Source organism: Ammospiza caudacuta, chromosome 2 (genome assembly GCF_027887145.1).
Source record: "Ammospiza caudacuta isolate bAmmCau1 chromosome 2, bAmmCau1.pri, whole genome shotgun sequence".
Taxonomy (NCBI): domain Eukaryota; kingdom Metazoa; phylum Chordata; class Aves; order Passeriformes; family Passerellidae; genus Ammospiza; species Ammospiza caudacuta.
The window spans coordinates 76493549-76512666 of record NC_080594.1 but is presented as its reverse complement, the minus strand read 5'-3'; the positions used below and the strand labels follow the sequence as shown (position 1 = coordinate 76512666).

Below are 19118 nucleotides of genomic sequence, written 5' to 3'. Positions count from 1 at the left end.
ATAATGAACATTAAGCTTAAGAACGCTCTCGTCTGCAATAAATACACTATTTTCATTTAGAATGACTTACAATGTCCTACCAACACAACGTATTTACACCTGTAATCATCCAATTGGTAAGCTTCTAGCAGCCTAAAGGGCTTTTTTGTCCACATTTTTAAAGGCATTGCATGGTTTGATGTAAGAAATTAAGCCCAAATTCTATGAATGTCATTATAACAGATAGTGCTGATCAGAAGCTCAATCTTTTTATCACCATAACTTGATTTCAGCATTGTTCAGTGGCTGAGGGGAGGCCTTTTTAGAATTGCATCAGTTATTTGTTGTCTTTTACAGCTTCATCCAAGATTCCTCTTTTCTAAGGCTTCTCTCAGCAGTCTACGATTTTTACTGTGGAGAACAGAGTACTGTAATCTTTTTAAGGGTACTTGTCCACTATTAAAAAAAAAAATAAATAAAACACAACAAAACACAACAAAAACCCACAACCCAAATTCTTTTTTTGTTGTTTGCTGCTGGGCAGGTTTTGAGTTTACATATATTTATAATAACTGCAGGGAAGGTGAGTGCCATGCAAGTTTCAGGCTTTGGTCTGAGATAATCACTCTAAGTATCCTTTATGCAGAGACAGATAGAAATATGCAGTTTTAGGACATAGCACACGTAACCTGAAATAGACATCTGAAAACATCATGAGCCACGTTATAAAGTGTCAATTCATCTACTATCAGTAAAGACCTAGCCACCTGTCTCAGGTGTTTCCATCACAGATATCTAAATTTAGGTGAGCTATTTCTGCAAAACGGAAATAAATAAATATTTTTAATTAGGTTTATTTTCCATTTATTTTTTTTTTCAAATAGCACAAAGTTACTTGATTGCCATGCCAGTGATGTGTGAAAAGTAATCATCTAGTAGATGGAATAAGAGGCATATATGACAATCATTACTCATAATGAGTAATGTTCCTACAGGCTCTTCCTATGCAGCTTTAGATGCCTAATAGTAAGACAAATGCTGTTCTAAACTAGGATTATAAACTGGCTGATTATTATACAGATAAAAGCTCAGAGATAGTAAAGACAAATTCATAACATTTGACAAGGAAGGATGGTTCTACCTTGGAGGTAGGTAACTTTGAGTGCCTTGATTGTATCTCTGGCTTCACCACGGTTGCTGGTTCAACAGCAGGATATTTGTTTTCTCCGTCCATTGACAGTTCCTATATGGCTTATCAGCTAACACTGATTTCCCCCCGCTTGCAAGGATTTCAACAGAGCCTAGTGGTGGTGTCTCCATTCTGCTCCACCCTCCAGTTAGTCCCTCTCAGCATGTGTTGTGTATCAGAAGTTGGGCATGCTGATCACATTCCCTCCAGCTAGCAGCAACTGCACCTCCTGCTGTAATTTCCATACTGTTATAACTGTACATTTCTGTATATATTAGTGTATCACTTTCCATTCTGCTCTATCCTCCGTTTCATAACCCCCTTAGCCTGTACTCTGTGGGGTGAGTCAGGATTGGTGACCGCAATTTTTGTCACTTCCCAATACTTTTCCAGTATTCTTTAGTTTTGCCCCCATTCTTCTTTTCACAACTACATAATTATTGTTTTTAAAAAGTGTAATCTCATTTTTTAAATCACTAAATTTTAATTAGTTCATATTAGATATTTTATAAGTCTTCCTGCATACATATTAAAATACTGTTTGGATTGGTATACAAGACTGGAGATCTGGAGTGACTAGATTTCAAAGTGCGCTTCAAGGCTCCTTTAGTGTCTTTTGTGTTAACTTCATCAACACCTGAAAAGAAGCAAAATGTCACAAAAGCCTCATGACTAAAACAATTTAATCTAACCCAAAGGTGAAGATAAGCAGAATAATTTGTAGAAATTATAAGTTTTCTTTATAAATAATAACCGCAATTCCTCATTAGGACTAGGGAGAAGACTTGCAAGATTTATTCCCACAGATGCCCAAAAGCACTGAGGCATCTCTCTCTCAGCATGGGTATGGATTTTGGGGATTATCAATTTATTTCCGCTTCCATGCTGTATTTTAATTTTCACTGGAATGAAAAGCATTTAATCTGTCAGGAAAAAGTAGCAGAGGCAAAGATTGAGTGTAACATTTGCGCTCATTGAAAATTGTGGTACTAGAGAATATGCAAGGTACCTGGAGAGTGCTGAAGTAGTTATCCATGCATGGAGAGAAAGTAATGATAGCATGACACTCAGGTTTATGTTCACATGACTGCTTGGGGGTAGAAGTCACTCACCTTTCCCAGTCCCAAGACAAGCATACCCTGTCTTTCTTTGCTTCCCCTGTAGGGGCTGCCATTTTTGACTGCCATGTACAAAAGGCAACGTCAGAGGAACATGTGTATGTAGGGGCAAAAAGAAAACTCCTGAAAGGCTACTTGAAAAGTATTTAAAACTGAAACACATGATGCTTCTGGAGGGAAATGCAGCCTGAACCCATTAGAAGACAAAGTTCAAGAAGTATCAAGCAGCAGGGTTTTGAGGGCAAGGTGAAATCGAAAAACAAACCTTGTTGTATGGTGCAAAACAGATTCTCTTCCACTACAAGAAAAGGAGATTAATTTTAATAGGGATGGGTTTATATTCCAAATTTCTTGAAATAAAGCTGAATTTCAAGCTGAGTTTGTAGTGATCCTGATGAAGACCAGCATCAAGGAAAACCTGTACACGGAGATGATCCTACTTTTGTCTGCCAAAATCTGCATTCCTGGGCATGTTGGATGGGAACGGAGAGGATTATAAAGGGACAACACTCTGCTGTATGTTTGCTGCAAGATAGGTTAAACCATGGAATGACAGGGGTAATTGCTTATAAGTCTGGTCAACTATCTGTAACAACTATTTTCATCCAGCTGTATACCACAGAAGCGAACTTTCTAGGACAAAGCAGCAAATCTTACTCATACTGTGCAGTAATCAAGTTGCTTCTCAGTTGCAAATAAGGGACAATGTCTACACCCTTTTGAATAAGATTGTTTTATAAAAGCACAAACAGCAGGAATTGATCCTGCTGCTGGATGTCATCTTTAGAGGCTTAGGCAACATTCTGATATGAAGTCCCAGGGTATTAGATTTGAATGCCATGCTGTTTTTCCAAGAAAAGGTTTTGTTAATTATGTAAAATTTAAGCTGTTGCTTAGCAAATTCAGGGTTTTTTTTATGAAGACCCCAGTAGTAAGGTTGTATAAACTGGTCATAACCAGCCCTGTACTGTGAAAAAAGTTCAGGGGCACTGGATTTTCACAACAGCTGCTGTATGAGGGAATATATGCAGCTCTTACAGATGATTGACAGCCATATGAAAGATAATTTCCTGACAGTTTTCTGGGAAGCATTTGCCTGTGAGCTATACTCTGCACTTGTCTAGTCTCTAGAACAAGAATCTGTTGATCATAATGACTTGACTGAAACGGTCAACCTGAGAGCAAAAATAAATCTTTCAGAGACTTTACTCACCAGAGTTCACACAATCAGGTATAACCAGTTCATCTCCTCATATTTCTCAGTGATCTCTCCTCCCCCCACCAGTATCTAGTTGGCTTTTTTGTCAGGAAAACAATGTCCAGTTCTTTGCCTAAAAGGTAATACATGCCTAAAAAGAATTTGTACAGGTGAACAGATATCCATTTGGAGGCTTAGTAGTATCTTCAGATTCTTCTTAGAAGAACCAAGTCTTGTTGAGATTTCACATGTCCTGTTAAGGACAAAACTTGATTCTTAAATAACCCCCATGGATTTTGCTTTTGATGGAAGTCGTGACTCTTTATAACTCTTCAAAAAATGTGCATGCTACTAAGCTTTCAGTGATACACTTGCTTAGAAAAAGTTTTCAGTTTCACCACTCACATACTCAGTTTGCCTTATAATTGATCATAACCCTATTTATTTTATTAAGCCTAAATAAGATGATTACCATAAAAATGCTTCTATATTTCTTTCCCCAGATAGGATACAGGACATTTATAGAGATGACATGGCAGTTGACAGCAACACTCAAACACAGAATCACAGAATGGGTCAGGTTGGAAGATAACACAATGGACCACCAGATCAAACCTCCCTGCTAGCAGAGTCATCCTAGAGCACTTGGCACAGGATTTCATCCAGTTCTTGAATCTCTCCACGAGGGAGAGTCCATAACCTCTCTGGGTAATCTGTTCCAGTGGGTGCTCACTTGCACATTGTACAAGATCTTCTTCATGTTTCGGTGGAACTTCCTGTGCATCAGTTTCTGCCCATTGCCTCTTGTCCTAGTGCTTGCCACCAGCAAGAAGAGCCCAGCTTCTCTTCAGATACTTGCAGACATTGATGAGGTACCCTCTCAGGCATCTCTTCTTGAGTCTGGACAGACCCAGCTCTCAGCCTTAAGAGATATGTTCCAGATGCTTAATCATTTCTGTGACCTGCTCCAGGAGCTTCCAGTCTCTCCTGTAGTGAGCAGCCCAGAACTGGATACATTACTGCAGGTGTTGCCTCTCTAGGGATGAGTAGAGGGGCAGGATCACCTCCCTCAACCTGCTGGCAAAGTTCTTCCTAAAGAACTCCAGGATACTATTGGCCTTTTTGGCCCCAAGGTCACATTGCTGACCCATGGACAGCTTGTTGTCCACCAAGAGCCCCAGATCCTTCTCTGAAGAGCTGCTTTTCAGCAGGGTTGGCCCCCAGCCTGTGCTGATGCAGGGGGTTATTCCTCCTCAGGTGCAGGGCACAGCATTTGTTTTTGTGGAATTCCAGATGATTTATTTCTGCCCATCTCTCCAACCTGCTTGTCAGAAACCTTGTCAGGTTTCTTCTGAAGGGCTACACTGGAGAAGCTCTCTGGAGTATTAGCCACTCCTCACAGCTTTATGTTGTTAGTGAACTTCATGAGGTCCCTGTCTCTTCATCTGAGCAATTGATGCATAAGTTAAACAGCACTGGGCCCAGTATTGAACCTTGGGGACATCACTAGTGACTGGCCTCCAAACAGATTCTCTGTCACTGATTATAACCCTCTGGGATCTGCCATGTAGCCAGTTCTCAATGCACCTTACTGTCCACTCATCTAGCCCACACTTCCTCAGTTTGCCTATGAGGATGTTAAGTGATACAGTCTTGAAAGCCTTGTTGGAATTGAGGTAAACAATATCCACTGCTCTCTCCTCATTCATGCAAGTGCTTGTTTTGTTGTAAAAGACAATCTTACCCTAGTCAGCCAAAACATTATTTCAATTATTTTCATGATGCTGTAGGGGAAATTAAATCCCTGGAAGAAATCCCACATAAATTTTTAAAACACAGATTTTTTTTTTTTATTTTGTTTTGAGGAATTCTTTATGCACTCAGGCTGCAAAGGAAAGCCTTCTTTCTTAAGGCTTGTACCCAGATGGATCAGGGGTTTTTGTCAATGTCTGTGTGCTAGACAGAGTAACCTTAAGCTTTCTGCTTCTGATCGAGGTACAGTTTTATGTAATCAAAAAAAAAAAAAACAAACCCACAAAACTACAAACAAATAAACAAAAAAATCCCTCCAAACCAAAGCAAAACAAAAACCCAACAAACAACAAACCCCCAAACCCGCTAAAATTACAAGCAACCCAAAAAAAAAAAAATCAAGCAAACAAAACATAAAAAAAAGCCAAAAAATCCCAACAAATCTTCAAACAGAAAACCCAAAGAAAACCACACAAAAAAGGAAAACTCACTCTAAATCTAAATTCAAACATTTTGGACTCCCTTCACAAAGCAAAGTTTCAGATATTTCAAAATCCTTGTGTGCATCTTCTACGTCTCTTTTACCTCAGCAGTGTTATAGGTATCCATGTATTATGTCTGCAAATACAGCATCTCTGAAGGGTTTCAGCACAGGTGCAGCACAAGAAGAATTGGTTGCCATTTACTCTGACAATAACCACAAGGAAAAGACCGTAAAGTGGATACACTTCTACTGTGAGTGTACCAAAATAGGCCGCTGAGTTGTCAAAATTGTCAGGAATACCTTCAGAGTGCCCAGGAGGATGTTATTATATTTTGCTGCTGAAGGACTACAAGCTATTAGATTTCTTGGAATGATCTTTTCATTTGGGTTGTTTTTAATATATGCAGAAATCTTTCCCCACCAAAAAGAGCATAACTAGGATGCAGCAATGTGGGAATTTTGTTTATAAAAATTCTTCAAGCTCCCCATCTGCATAGACTATAAATCAACACTAAACTCATTCTTGTTTAAACTTCAGGTCTACCTCAAAGTTTTCACTTCCTGTTGACAGCAGTAACTTGGTTCCACTTGTAAGTGAAGAAATCTTCTTCTTATTAGCTGTGGGCTGTGCAAAAAAATTTCTACCCCTTTACAATTTGTTCCACTCCATAGTATTCTGGTTGTGGATGAGGACCTGCACAATTTTGATTTTCAGCAGTGTTGAAGAAAATGGAGAAATAACCTTTTCAACCCTCAAATCTCAGTGCTTCGGAGAAGCTGCTTAGTTTCACGGTTTAAAACTTTAAAGCTATGAAACATACTCTGGGATGGGAACTTACATGCACATGAATTCATCATCTCAAATCCTTGCTACATATCCATTTTTTTCTTTCAGAAGCTGGGTAACTAAAAAATAGTCAGCGTAACCTTTGGTGTTACACATTACGCATCTGTAACCACAAAACTTTACATCCATAAGAAGCACAATAAAAAACACAAGACATGTCACCTTCAAGCTCTCATTCTCATCAGTTTTCATTTTCATATCCTTTTTTTTCATTCCATGTGGTTTTGGTGCTAAGTCCAGAGCTAAACTGTAATTAAGAACATATGCCTAACTTTGTACATATATTTCAGGTCACAGGAAATACAGACTTTTTTCTGTACCTATTTTTCTGATGAAAGACATGAACCACCTATTAGCAGCTTTTCTGTACCCAAAGGGGCCTGTACAAAAGCTGAAGAGGGACTTGTAAACACGGCATGTAGTAAGAGAACAAGGGGGAATAGATGTAAACAGAAATAGAGTAGATTTAAATTAGGCCTAAGGAAGAAATTTTTTATTCTGAGTGTGATAAGATACTGGAAAAGGTTACATGTAGAAGCTGTGCCTCATAACTACAGTGTTCAAAACCAGATTGGATGGGCCTTTGAGCAAGCTGGTCTAGTGGAAAGTCTCTACCTATGGCAAGGGGGTTGAAGCTACATTAAATGTCCTTTTCAACAAAACCAGTGTTTCTAAATAATTAATGATTCAGTGTTTCTAAATAGTTAGTCCATTTGTAATTTCTTCTGAATTATATATATTTTTTTTTTTTCACAATTCCATCAGTGATTTTCCTGGACAAGCTCATAAAATATTGTCTTCTTGTCCTGGTTTTCCATGATAGTTGACCACGATACCTGTATCATCCTGCACAGCACAAACTTGAGAGGTTTCCCCAATAATTTTGTGTGGTCACTCTGGAAATTTGGAGCTGACAGTTTGGGGCCTCTTGGCCAGCCTCCCCCAGACGGTCACCTCTTTCATAGCACAGTGTTCAGCAGTTGTTTCGCTGCTGGCCTCACCAGAGCCATCACTTGATCCACAGACATGTTCAGTTTCGTGCATGTTCCTCTACCCTCCTCAGTGGCACATTGCCCTTCTTAAGATTTGCATCCCCACAATGGGTTAGGAGTTATTGAAACCCTCTGAAGTAGCAAGCCCAAGATATGTTTTAAGTTGTTTTTTCTTTCCATTCACATTTAAACTTAGTTAAATCTTTCAGATTAAATTATATTTTTAGATATATTTTTTAATGACAACATGTGTTTATATTGATTTATATTATTAATTTTTATTACATGCATAGAAATAATTTGTAAAATTTTGTGGATTTATATATATGCAATTATTCACATTGTACATCCTTTTTAGGAATACACTTTCATATATTTATAGGCTTATAATTCTAATATATATGTGACTATATATAATTAAACAAATACATATCCTTCATCTAATTTTATACATGTATATATGCATATATAGGTACATATTTATGAGGACTTTCAGAGTCTTCTGAAGCAACCATGGGATCACAGACCGTTTGTAGATCACATGGGGCAAGGTGAGGCAGGTCAGCCTCTCATGTGATGGCAAAAAGGGCAGGACTTCTCGGCCCAGAAAGTCAGGTGTCTTTAAAGGGGGTAATGGGTGTTTCCACTCGTCATGGAAACATGATTCATAAATATTACTGATTATCTTGCATGATAGTTAACCTTTAAGAGCTGCTTTTGAGTAAACAGATGTTAAAATGTATTATATTGGCCCTGCAACTGGTCTGCAGCTATAAGTGGCTCTGTTACACACTGTAATCTTTTTCTTCAACTTTTTTCTTCAGCTTTTTTTCTATCAGCTTCTGTACTATTTCAGACAAATTCGAGAACTAACAGTGAATGTAAATGGAGAGCTTCACTGGTTCTTTTTAATGAAAAGGATATTTAAAAGTTCACTTTAAAGTATTGTTCAATTATCATTTTCTCTATTCAAACATTTCTGCTGATTTCTCAGAATTCTCTTTCTGTCATTTGCCCTAGCTAGCAGATTCTTTTTCTAACCAGTGGTTTGTCCTGCTGTGATTGAAATATAAATCCATATCCTAAAACTGTGAATTTCTCAAAGAAAAGTTGATATATATAAAACAAGGAGGTTTATGTGTTTAAATGTATTCCTTAAGGTAATTGGCCATTACAAATATTATGAGATCAAATGCAAAATCTACCACACTGAAGACTTTTATAACTTCTATGGTTACTTTCTGCTGTGATGAGAGAGCTGGAAACAGTAATGAATTGGTCCAATGAACAAGCTTTCCGCTCCCTATGCTATATAGATGATGGCAATACTTAGTGAATGACTGCATTTGACAATGTTAATGTTTTAGGTTTTGACCTTAAGTGAAATCAACCCCCTAGAGTGTAATTTGGAGGTTTATGTGAGATGCATAAACCCATTTTTACCATTCATGTTCAGTTTAATGGATTGAATTGAATCCTCTGGATTCAAACTGGAAAAATGGCTGACAAACCATGACAAACCATAGGTAACCAATAAGCCCTACCCAGAGGCAGAGTCTTACCTTCCAATGCTTTAATAGGAGAATCTGAAACGTATTTTCAGGTTGGCATACAGTGATGCAACACATTTCTCCTCTTATGAACTGAATGAATAGGTGCTATTTTTGGTTTCTGGATAGTTCCAATTCTGCCTCTTCTCTCACTTCCCTGAAGACATTAATCTCTGTTTTCCAGCTCAACCAAGATTTTATCTGGTACTTTATTATTTGCAGCAAAACAAAATTATTTCTTGTTCTGTGCATTTGACATAGTTCGAGAGTTATTCAAGCTGAGGATTCAGCTTTGTATGGTTCTATAATGAAAAATAGAAATGAAACAAATACTTCTACATGGTCTGAAGAGATGCTCAGCTGTTTCCCATTAATCAGATTCTTTCTATTGACACTTTTTGTATTAAGATCATACTTTGCTGGTTTGCATGACCTCTTAATTCTGGCCTGGTTTTTTTTTTTTTTTTTTTTTTTTTTTTTTTTTTTTTTTTGTAGCATTTACACCTGAAGTAGCATATTTTAGCACAGAATTCAGAGCAGAACAAATAGGTACTTAGTCATTCAGAAACCTGAAGGAAAATTCAGGTTCCAGGGAGCAGACTTAATACTACATGAAACAGCTATTTATGTCACACAGACAATGACCAGTGACAATCCTGAAATAGTAAGAGGAATGTTTTGGTTGTCCAAAAGACAATCTGATGATGCCAGATGAACTCTGACCAACCTTCCTGTTGCCAGATGCCTGCCATGTATAGGGGAACAGCCAGCAAGTGAATTTCACTCTCTTAATTCAGTTCCAAGCAATGAATTCTTAATTGCACACTCTACATCCTGTATTGCTTGTGGAAGAAAATATACTGCAAATGTGTGGGAAAAGATATGGATGACAGTTTTTGGAGGCTGGTTAGGGAAGTATTCTGATGAGCTGGAGAGCTGAGAGGAAATGTTTTAAAGAACATTATCACTGTGACACAAAATCCATGCATTATAGGTTAAAACCAGCAGCTGTGCCTGCAGTAACATCTCATATTGCTTGCATTCCTAGAGGGTGTGCTGCTATTTTGAAATATCTGCAATTGCTGATCTGCCTCAACAGAAAGGTAAAAACAGCAAGATGCATACTCACCTGCAGATGCCAGGAGCTGATAATCCTTTAAAGCAGGTGATCATACTTGTATAACAAAGAGTTTTACAAGTCAAAGTAGTAAAGCAAAGGTAACTAACTAATAAAAATACAGAAACTTATGTTATCACCTGCCTATAATTATGCAACCTCTGAAGCCATTTGAGCTCCATTGGCTCATCTTGCTTGTCTTCTAACTCTCAGAAGAAATTCTTTCACACATCTTTTGTGTTCCAACTGCAGACCCATACAGAGAGTTCAGGTACCTATCTTAACTTGCCACTAGGTAACTATGTTTAGACAACTAAATTTGACTCATCTTTTTTACTTACGGTAAAAAAAAAAAAAAAAAGAAAAAAATGAAATTTCCAGGCATTAAATGTTTTTACATCTGAACAACTTCAGAAACTCAGTTAAAGATCACAGCTGATATAATACACAAAGAAGGGGTTATTTTTTTGAATACAACCTCAAGTAGATTTTATATAGTAGGTGGGTCACAGGAAAAAATTATACCAACTGAGGTTGAGAAAGGAATGCTTCTGATTAAATTTTAATAGAAGCAGATTCATTGGTTTGTTATGTGTCTAATGGCTGTTGTAACTGTGTAGTTTACTCTGGATATAGTTCACTTTAGCTAGAAATTTGTTATTTCAAAGTAGTTAGAGAACTGGAATTAATTCATTTTCTTGTGGTAGGTTCTCTAAAATGAACCCCAGCAATAAAAAATCAATCATTACTTCTCTGTGTTTTTAGAATATTCAAATAAAACCAGAGTACATTACAGTGAAATATCTGGTATGATTAACATTTGCCATAACATGGACCTTGTTTTCTAATCCTGATGATAATCAAATTATCTACTATACAAGATATGGATAACACAGTTTCATCCTGAATTTATCAGTCTGGATCTCATAACTTTATCCTGAACAATGAAATTTTACAGTAGACATAATAATGTGTCATACATAATTTATGGAGGGCCACTCAAATATCAATCATAAAATCATAGATTGGTTTAGGATGGGAGGGACCTTCTTGGATTATCTAATTACCTCCCTCCACCAGGGCCAGGGACATTTTTTCACTAGATCAGGTTGCTAAAAGCTCCATCCAGCCTGACTTTGAAGGTTACCAATGATGAGACACCAACAACTTCTCTGGCCAAGCTGTTCCTGTCTTTGACTACCCTCATCAGAAGGGAGGTGGGAAACCTCATTGCCTACAACAGGGTGTCTCCCACTACTAACACTGCACTTTCTCCTGGTGCTGCAGTGCAGCTCTGGCTCAGCTGGCTCTGAATTTTTGTTTTTAGAGTGCTCTCTGTTCCTTATCAGCTATCAGTGAACATATTCTCTAGGTACAAGTCTGCAGGAACAGCAGAAGCCATCTTCTTGGTTCCAGCTTCCAGGCTTTGCCATCATGGGAGTTTCTACTTGCTACCCTATGGAGGCCCAGAAGATAAGCTGATAATGTTATATCTTAAACACTAATAGCTGGAGAGACATGGAGCCAACCAAGGACTGTGAGTGATAACAGCCAAGGAATGTTGTTAATAACACTTCTGTGAGAAATTACAGAATATGGCTGGAGAAGGGCAGGAAACATGGAGATAGGGCAGGAGTTTCCAGGGAAAAAGTCCTTGTTCTAGTTCCTGGAAGTAAGCACAACACAGTGCAGCACAAGTGCAAGAATGAGGCTGAAATTGGCATGGACATGGTGGGGGTCTAAGACCATCAAAGACCCCTAAAGCCCCCCAACCCATTTCCAGAAAGGTTTAGAAGAACAAACTGTAACTGATCACTAATTTGCATAGCAAGTGAGAAACCTTTCTCTCACAAGGTGCTCCCATCGAGCCTGGTACACCTGCTTTGTGTGAGCCCCAGGACTCTGGACACGCCAGCTAGATCTACGGATTTACACTGCAGCCAGGACGGACGGACGGATGGACCGACTGACCCTTCCTCCCTTCTTTTTAATTCATCTCTCTCTCCCTTCCCTCTACCCTGTTATCCAAAACACATGCTATGTGTTTATGCTAGGAGGTCAGGGACTAACAAAGCAATTTCCATGCCAAGTGTGTAAGTTACTATAAAACTTTGTAAACCTTTGCAGACGCTCTGACTTTTGTAGTTAATTTCAACCATGGGCAGCTGTGAACCTTGGGTGCTCCTTTTCATTTATGATTGGGATGTCACACACCCTGACATGCACAAGCTCTGCCCGTCTTGCTTCTACAGTTGGAAGTTTGAACTCTTGAAGCTGCAGTTGCTTGGAAAAGAGCCATTCAACTGCTTTCCTTTCATCTCTGATGCTGCTCAGTCTGCTGACCTCCTCCTGAAGATCTTTCACTTGGTGGCACAGCTTCTTGACAACGGCACAGCTGCTACAAGCTGTAAAACCATCTGGCCTAACCTCAGTGAGTTGTCCTAGGCACTCCCTGCAGTTTGAGATTTGTAGATCTGAATCCTCTTTCTGAGGATTTGTCTGGGTCAAGCCTTGGATGTCACTGGGACAATAGCTCTGACAGCAGCTGGGAACCGTGCTCTGTCACGATGTCAGCACCATAGCTGGGGATGTATGTGTGCTGTTTGGCACAGAGCTGCTGGCTCTGGGTTTGCGCCTTTCTGCACAAACTGCTGCATGTGTGAGCTGCCTCAGTTAGCCACACACACACTGATGTGCATAGCACAGCTTCAGTACTCACCTCACAAGGAGGTACTCTTAATGATATTATTTAAAAATTAGGCGCATGAACCCAGCCTGTTATTTAAAGTGACTACCTTAACTTCTGGAGCAGTCTGGAGATGGTGTTGAGAGATTCCAAAGGGTAGAACCAGGTCAAACTGCATCTTGTAGATAACTAATATCCTACTGTGTTTTGCAGATTTCCTTCCCTCCTTTCATTATTTCCTGATATTCTCCTCAGCATAGTTATAACATGCAAAATTTGGTGTTTGATCTCTTTTTATATCACTTCTACAAGAAAAGAAAGGAATGGTTACCTGGAGTTACTTATGTCATTCACAGAATGGGAGCTGCAACTTTAATTTCACACTAATCTGAAAGGATGCTATTCTGCTCAAGACAAAATAGTTTTACTTTTAGTTTTATTTTGTTATTGAGTGAACATTTAGTGTAAGATGCATATATTTCTCTGCTACTAGAGAACTTAATTTCAGCAAACATTGTGTGCAGGTTAAACAACAAGAAACAACAAAAAAGGATAACTGAATAATTCTGCTTATTTCTCTAGGAAATAACAAATTGGGTTCTTGGATCTCTATTGATAAAATTTCACCTGAATTTGCAAAGATTAAAACCAGCTGACATATTCTGCCACACCTAATAGCGTTTTATAATCTTGTTGCAAATAGTATGCTCCTGTGAATGACATGGATTTCATTTTCCCATAGCTTACCAAAAGATGTGCACCCAGCATATTTTGCCTGGCCAAAACTCTTATGAATAGCATGTGAAAAAAATTATTTGTACATGACAAAATTCTGGGAGAGAATTAACAAAGAAGTATGCAAGAACCTAAATGGAATTTGCAAAACTGTTTTGTATTTAAATGGGAATAACTTCCAGTGGGTTTTTTCTTGTGCATGTGTGGATGCTAGTGAACTTTGAGCACCTAAATGGAGTTGTCTAACAATTCAAAATTTCTACAGTGTTTGGTGCTAACAGCAAATCAACTTTCTGATTCATTATATTTTTTTTGTGCCAAGAATTTTACACCTTCACTATTTTAAATTGTAGGTTAGAAAGTAGGAACTTTGTATTTTATACCTAATGGACAGATAGGACAGATAAATTGATTTTAAAATTATAAACTCCCCACATGCAATTTGTGATACAATCACAAAGATTTCTGTGAGATTGGTTTTAAGATTACTCTTTCTACTTTCTATTGAAGCTGCTTTTGTGTTGAAAATTATTACTCTGAAGAGTAATCAATCTGATTTCTTGTGTCACAGGAGCACACATTTTGTCCACCCAGCTAGTATTCCACAATCTGTTGAAATTGGTTTTTGGAAATTCTTTTCTCTTGATCTCAATTTCTCTTTTGCACCATATTTCCATATTAGTTGAAAACAATTTGAAAGAAAAAATTATTTTTCGTCCCCAAAGTGAATAACTAGTAATCTAGACACATCCTCTTTTCCTGCTTCCTAAGGTTGGAATGAAGAACTGCATTATAAAGTTAGGTTGTTATGAAGAGCATGGGGCAGCCAAATGACACAGAAATAATGTCAAAAAACCCATAGTGGATGTAAAGGTTAGCTTGAGTGCTTCAAATGGTCCACATTTCTTTCAAGAAGAAAATAGTCCCCATTCTCATCTTGTATTTGTGTTCAGACCATTGTAATCAGAGAAAAAAAGCAAACAAGAAAACAAAGTATTAAGTCTACCTCCTAGTGGCTAGAATAGTCTGCTGACAATCTGTTTAACTACACTGCTGTTCATTAAACTGAGAAATTAATTCTATTCAAGGACTGAAATACAGGGTTCTCTTCCATACTTGTACAATGCTCAAAAGTTTGTTAATTTCCTGAAGCCTGAAGGATAAGTTGTGGTAGTTTTGAGCTTCTTAAGATTTTTACCTTTTTCTAGAGAGTCTTTCAAGTCCAATAAATTATCTTGTCAATGGGTCACTGAATTAAACCCAGATGTACTTTTATTTACTTAAAATAAGTGAGAGGAGGAGGTAGGTTCTAGTATTATATTATGGAGCAAAATATTAAATGGTATTCATTTAGTGTAACTGTAATAGGATTTCACCCAGTGAGAATATAATGAACAGTGGAGAAATTTCTTTTCAAACTACCTTTTTATAAATACAGTATGTAGGGGGATAGCATATAAGAAATTAAAGATAGAGTAGAAAGTAATCTTACCCCTTAGGAGTTGCAGCTGGGCCAATTATCAAAGATTAGGAGCAGGCCTGACTTTAGCAGGCCAGAGCTGTAACCAGTGAGAAGCAGAGTGCTATAAAAGAGTGGGGTGGCTGGGTAAGAAGGGAACTGGGGTCAGTTGGCTGCTTTGTGAGGAAGAAAGAGTCAGTGCTCTGAGAAGCTGCCCATGCGAAACACCAACAAGGTATGAAGCTTTTACAATAAGAACACAACAGTACGGAACCCTTGAAATAAGATGGCAACAACAGTAGTCCTGGGATTTGGGGAGGTTTTGCTTTCCTGTTTGATTAATCTTTCAGCTTATTTTCATTTTTAGCAAATCTTTAATTTAGGGATTAAAAGCACTTAAATATTTTCTAACATTTTCACTTGTAGCTATATATTTTTGGGCAGATTGTACCAAAATGTTGAGATCAACTCAGTTGCATTACACTGGAGAGTACAACACAGACCACTTGTCTAGGCCATAATACATCAGCTTCTTTAGAAGCAGGTTGTGGGAAATGTTATTGAAAGTTTTGGATAAATCAAGATAGACCATGATGCCCCACTCCTTGATGTGCATCAACTGAGCAGGTTGCTTTGTCGGAGAAGATGATCAGGTTACCAAGAATGATCTTCCACTGAGGAATCCAGGCTGGCTTTCTCCAGTCACAGATTTCATTCAACTTCTGAGAGGAGCCTTTGTTCCATAACTTTTGCAGGGACTGTTATATGACTGAGGGGGCTATAATTTCCTGTACTCTGCTGTAATGATAGGGATGGCAGTTGTACCAGGTTTGTAGCTGTGTGACTTAAGGCATCTCAGCAAGAGCCTCTCCTGGCATCTGAGGCTGAGCAAGGGAACCTGTTAATTTATGACAACTGCCAGGGGAAAGAAAAAACAGTGAAGCAGCTGGATGTTGCAGTTGTGACTGCTGTTCTTCTGCTTTTACTGTTCTAAAATGGAAGGGAGACAGAATATTTTGGCAACTGCAAAAAGAGGACCTGCTCCCTGGGTTACTGAGAAATATATGCTTGTATCATTCCAATTATGACTGAATTTCCTTGAAATAAAATTGGATAGCAGTAGAATGGAGCAGGTCAGGACAGACTTCTTTTTTAGGTGTTGGTTGGTTTTGTATATGTGTTTGTTTGCTTCAAAAAGAGTTTAACTGAATTTTTCTTCCTTGGTGTGAAAAGCAATGAAAAAGAATAGAATCGGTGTCAGAGAAGAAAGTACCAACATAGTTCTTTAAATAGATACTGTTGTGGTTAACTGCAGCAGAAACAAATTAACATGTCCATAATAGTAATTTTAAGCTTTAGCTTTTTTTAATTACTCATTGAATGTGTAAGTATAAAAGGAAGAGCATAGCACTCATCCTTTTCTCTAAATCACACAAATTTTGCCTCAGAGGATTTGTGTACTGTGATGCACAATATTCCTTAATTTTAGTCTGAGGACCCTGTGTTATGCATAAGAAGAGATAAAGCAGACTATAAAACAAAAATCCGCAAGCAATAAAAACAACAAACTTATGTGCACAGTATCTCAAATACTCAATAACTTATAATGAGAGAAATTAATGCATGTATTTTCTATTTATTTTTCATTGGTACATTGGTTTAGAGAAAAATTATGGCCAAAAGGACCTCTGAAGGTTATACAAATTTCTGCTTAAAAGCTGAATCTTGAACCTCGAGACTGGAGCTTCTTCAACCCTACGAGACAACCTTTTCCAGTGTTTACAGCTCTTGTGGTAATTATTTTCCCTATTATGTGGTGGGAATTTTCAGTTTTCCACCTTGTGTCTGTTGATACTCGTCCTATCCACTGTGCATCTGTCTCACCAGGGAAGGCTGAGAGAAAAAAGACATTGATTTCCTAATCTATGTTCTTTGTCGCTGTCCCCTTGCTGCACCTCTTAGACACAGAGATGGCAAAAAGAACTAATAGAGACTAAAGAAAGCATTTAGTAGGGGAAAAAAACTAATATTATTTCTCTTTATTAAAAATAACAACAGCTGAAAAAAACATCAAAGAGACCCCAGACTAGAGCTGGAAGCTCTACAGTACAAAGAAAGTCAACATAGAAACGCACTTGACTTTTTTTGGCAAGCACGTACAAATCTGGAGTTAAGGGAAAGAAAAATCTGAGAGGGAAAATATATAGTTCTTTCTCAAATTAGCTGTCATACACTTGAAAAATGCACCTGAAAAAGGTGGTAACTAGAACACATAAGGGAAGTCATGGTTATAGCTAGAGCTAGTCAGTTCTGCTCCTGTTGGAATGTAAGGGTGATGTTTTACAAGACAGTAGAAAAAAAATTGTGAAGTTGTGAACTGCATTTCCAGGGTTTGTGATATTCCCATTGAACAAGATGACAAGGGGTTCAATATTAATGCTCTTAAGCATGGAACAAGAATGTTTTAGTGAAACTAGCAATTTGGTACATTTCCTTTCTACATAGACTGACTCATCTGTGCCATGTACGCATGTTAAGATGATACTGTTTGTACTTAACTAAGGCTACACAAGAGATTTAGCTGAGGCAGACTCAGATATAACCATGGAATTAATTAACAGTTAAACAATATCCATGTTCAAGAGTGCAGTGCTTCATCTCACTTCCAGGATCTCTTATTTTGTTATACAGGCTTTGTTTCATAATACCACTTATATTAATTATTTCTTATTATTGCATTTTTTATTAGATTCACAGACCACCACCATCATTCAGCCTGAAGACTCTGAAATGTTTAAGTGCTCAGAAATCTAGAAAACAAGTGCCCTATCTCTAGGACTGTTATTTACCTTTCAGTCAAGTGAGACTGTTGATGTCTGTGAAGCCAGATGAAGCCAAAAGAGTTTTTCTTTTCCTGCAAAAGAAATTGGTAAGATCTGATAAGACAAGATTTAGTTGAGATAGTCTTTATTATCAAGTAAGAAGGATCAAGCCATATGTCACCTTAGTATGGTCTGGTCACTGTAGAAACAGAAGAAAGATTTTATCCTGTTTTTTGTAACTTTGGTGAAACACTGGAAAAATACATACAGGTACCATTTCTCTGAATGTACTCACCTAAAATAATTATATTATTTCTCATATCTACCTCTCAAATAAACAGAAGTTGCAGTGGTCTTTCAGTTGCTGTAAAGTCCTTTCCTTGCAGGATACAATGGATGAGCACAAACTGTGTAAGGAATACTCAATCATCAAAATTTGTGTGAACTTGAAAACCAAAATCCATTACCAATGCAAGAGTGAAAGATTTCATCCATTCTTTGAGAATTTCAGGACTGCTGCATGCTACGCATTAAGTACTGAATAAATTCCTAGATTGAACATTTTTATTTGATAAAGCTCATTGCATATTAAGAAAAATAATGAGACACCTTTAATTTATTGCTGGTGTGTTAACTGGTTTCTTTAAGCTTTGTTTTTAATTATTTTTCCCTGTAATGAATAAGTATATTTTTTTGTCCATTCCTTTTTCCTTTATGAGTAATTTATTTGAAAAAATGGCTATAAAATAAATTAAATAATTAAATGTACTGCTATTTTTATACTGAAAGTCATGTAGTTCAATTATTTATATTTAATCGGTTGTTAATACCCTTGTACAAAAGTATCATTGACAAAAGCAGAGAAATGGATCTCTTCTCTCTCTTATCAAGAGATAACTAGAAATAAAGCAACCTTAATTTAAATCATTACGTCCAGAATTTTTTATCTCTGCGTATCTTTATTCCCTTTTAAACTCAGTGTATAAGATCCAATCTTTCCAATTTCATTAACTGAAATACACTTAGTTTTTTATCTTCGCAGCAGACGAACTAAAAAAGGAAATATTTCATTTAAGTTGAATGGTTGCCACATCATGTGTCAGACAATTTACAACATTGTGACTCAATTCCTTAGCTCATCACTACTTCTAAAATGGCAACTGTGAAGTTGATTTAAAAAAAAATTGTTT

General features: G+C 37.5%; 1 long non-coding RNA gene across 2 annotated transcripts; it reads left to right on the top strand.

Moving 5' to 3' along the window:
* Window positions 1-15240: 15240 nt before the first annotated feature.
* LOC131554755 (uncharacterized) lies at window positions 15241-18835 on the top strand. Of its 2 annotated transcripts, XR_009274422.1 has the most exons (4): window positions 15241-15341; window positions 16770-16899; window positions 17856-18035; window positions 18315-18835. It is a non-coding gene; the product is annotated as an uncharacterized LOC131554755 (long non-coding RNA). The 2 variants fall into 2 exon arrangements; XR_009274421.1 differs by having other exon boundaries at window positions 17856-18835.
* Window positions 18836-19118: the final 283 nt, after the last annotated feature.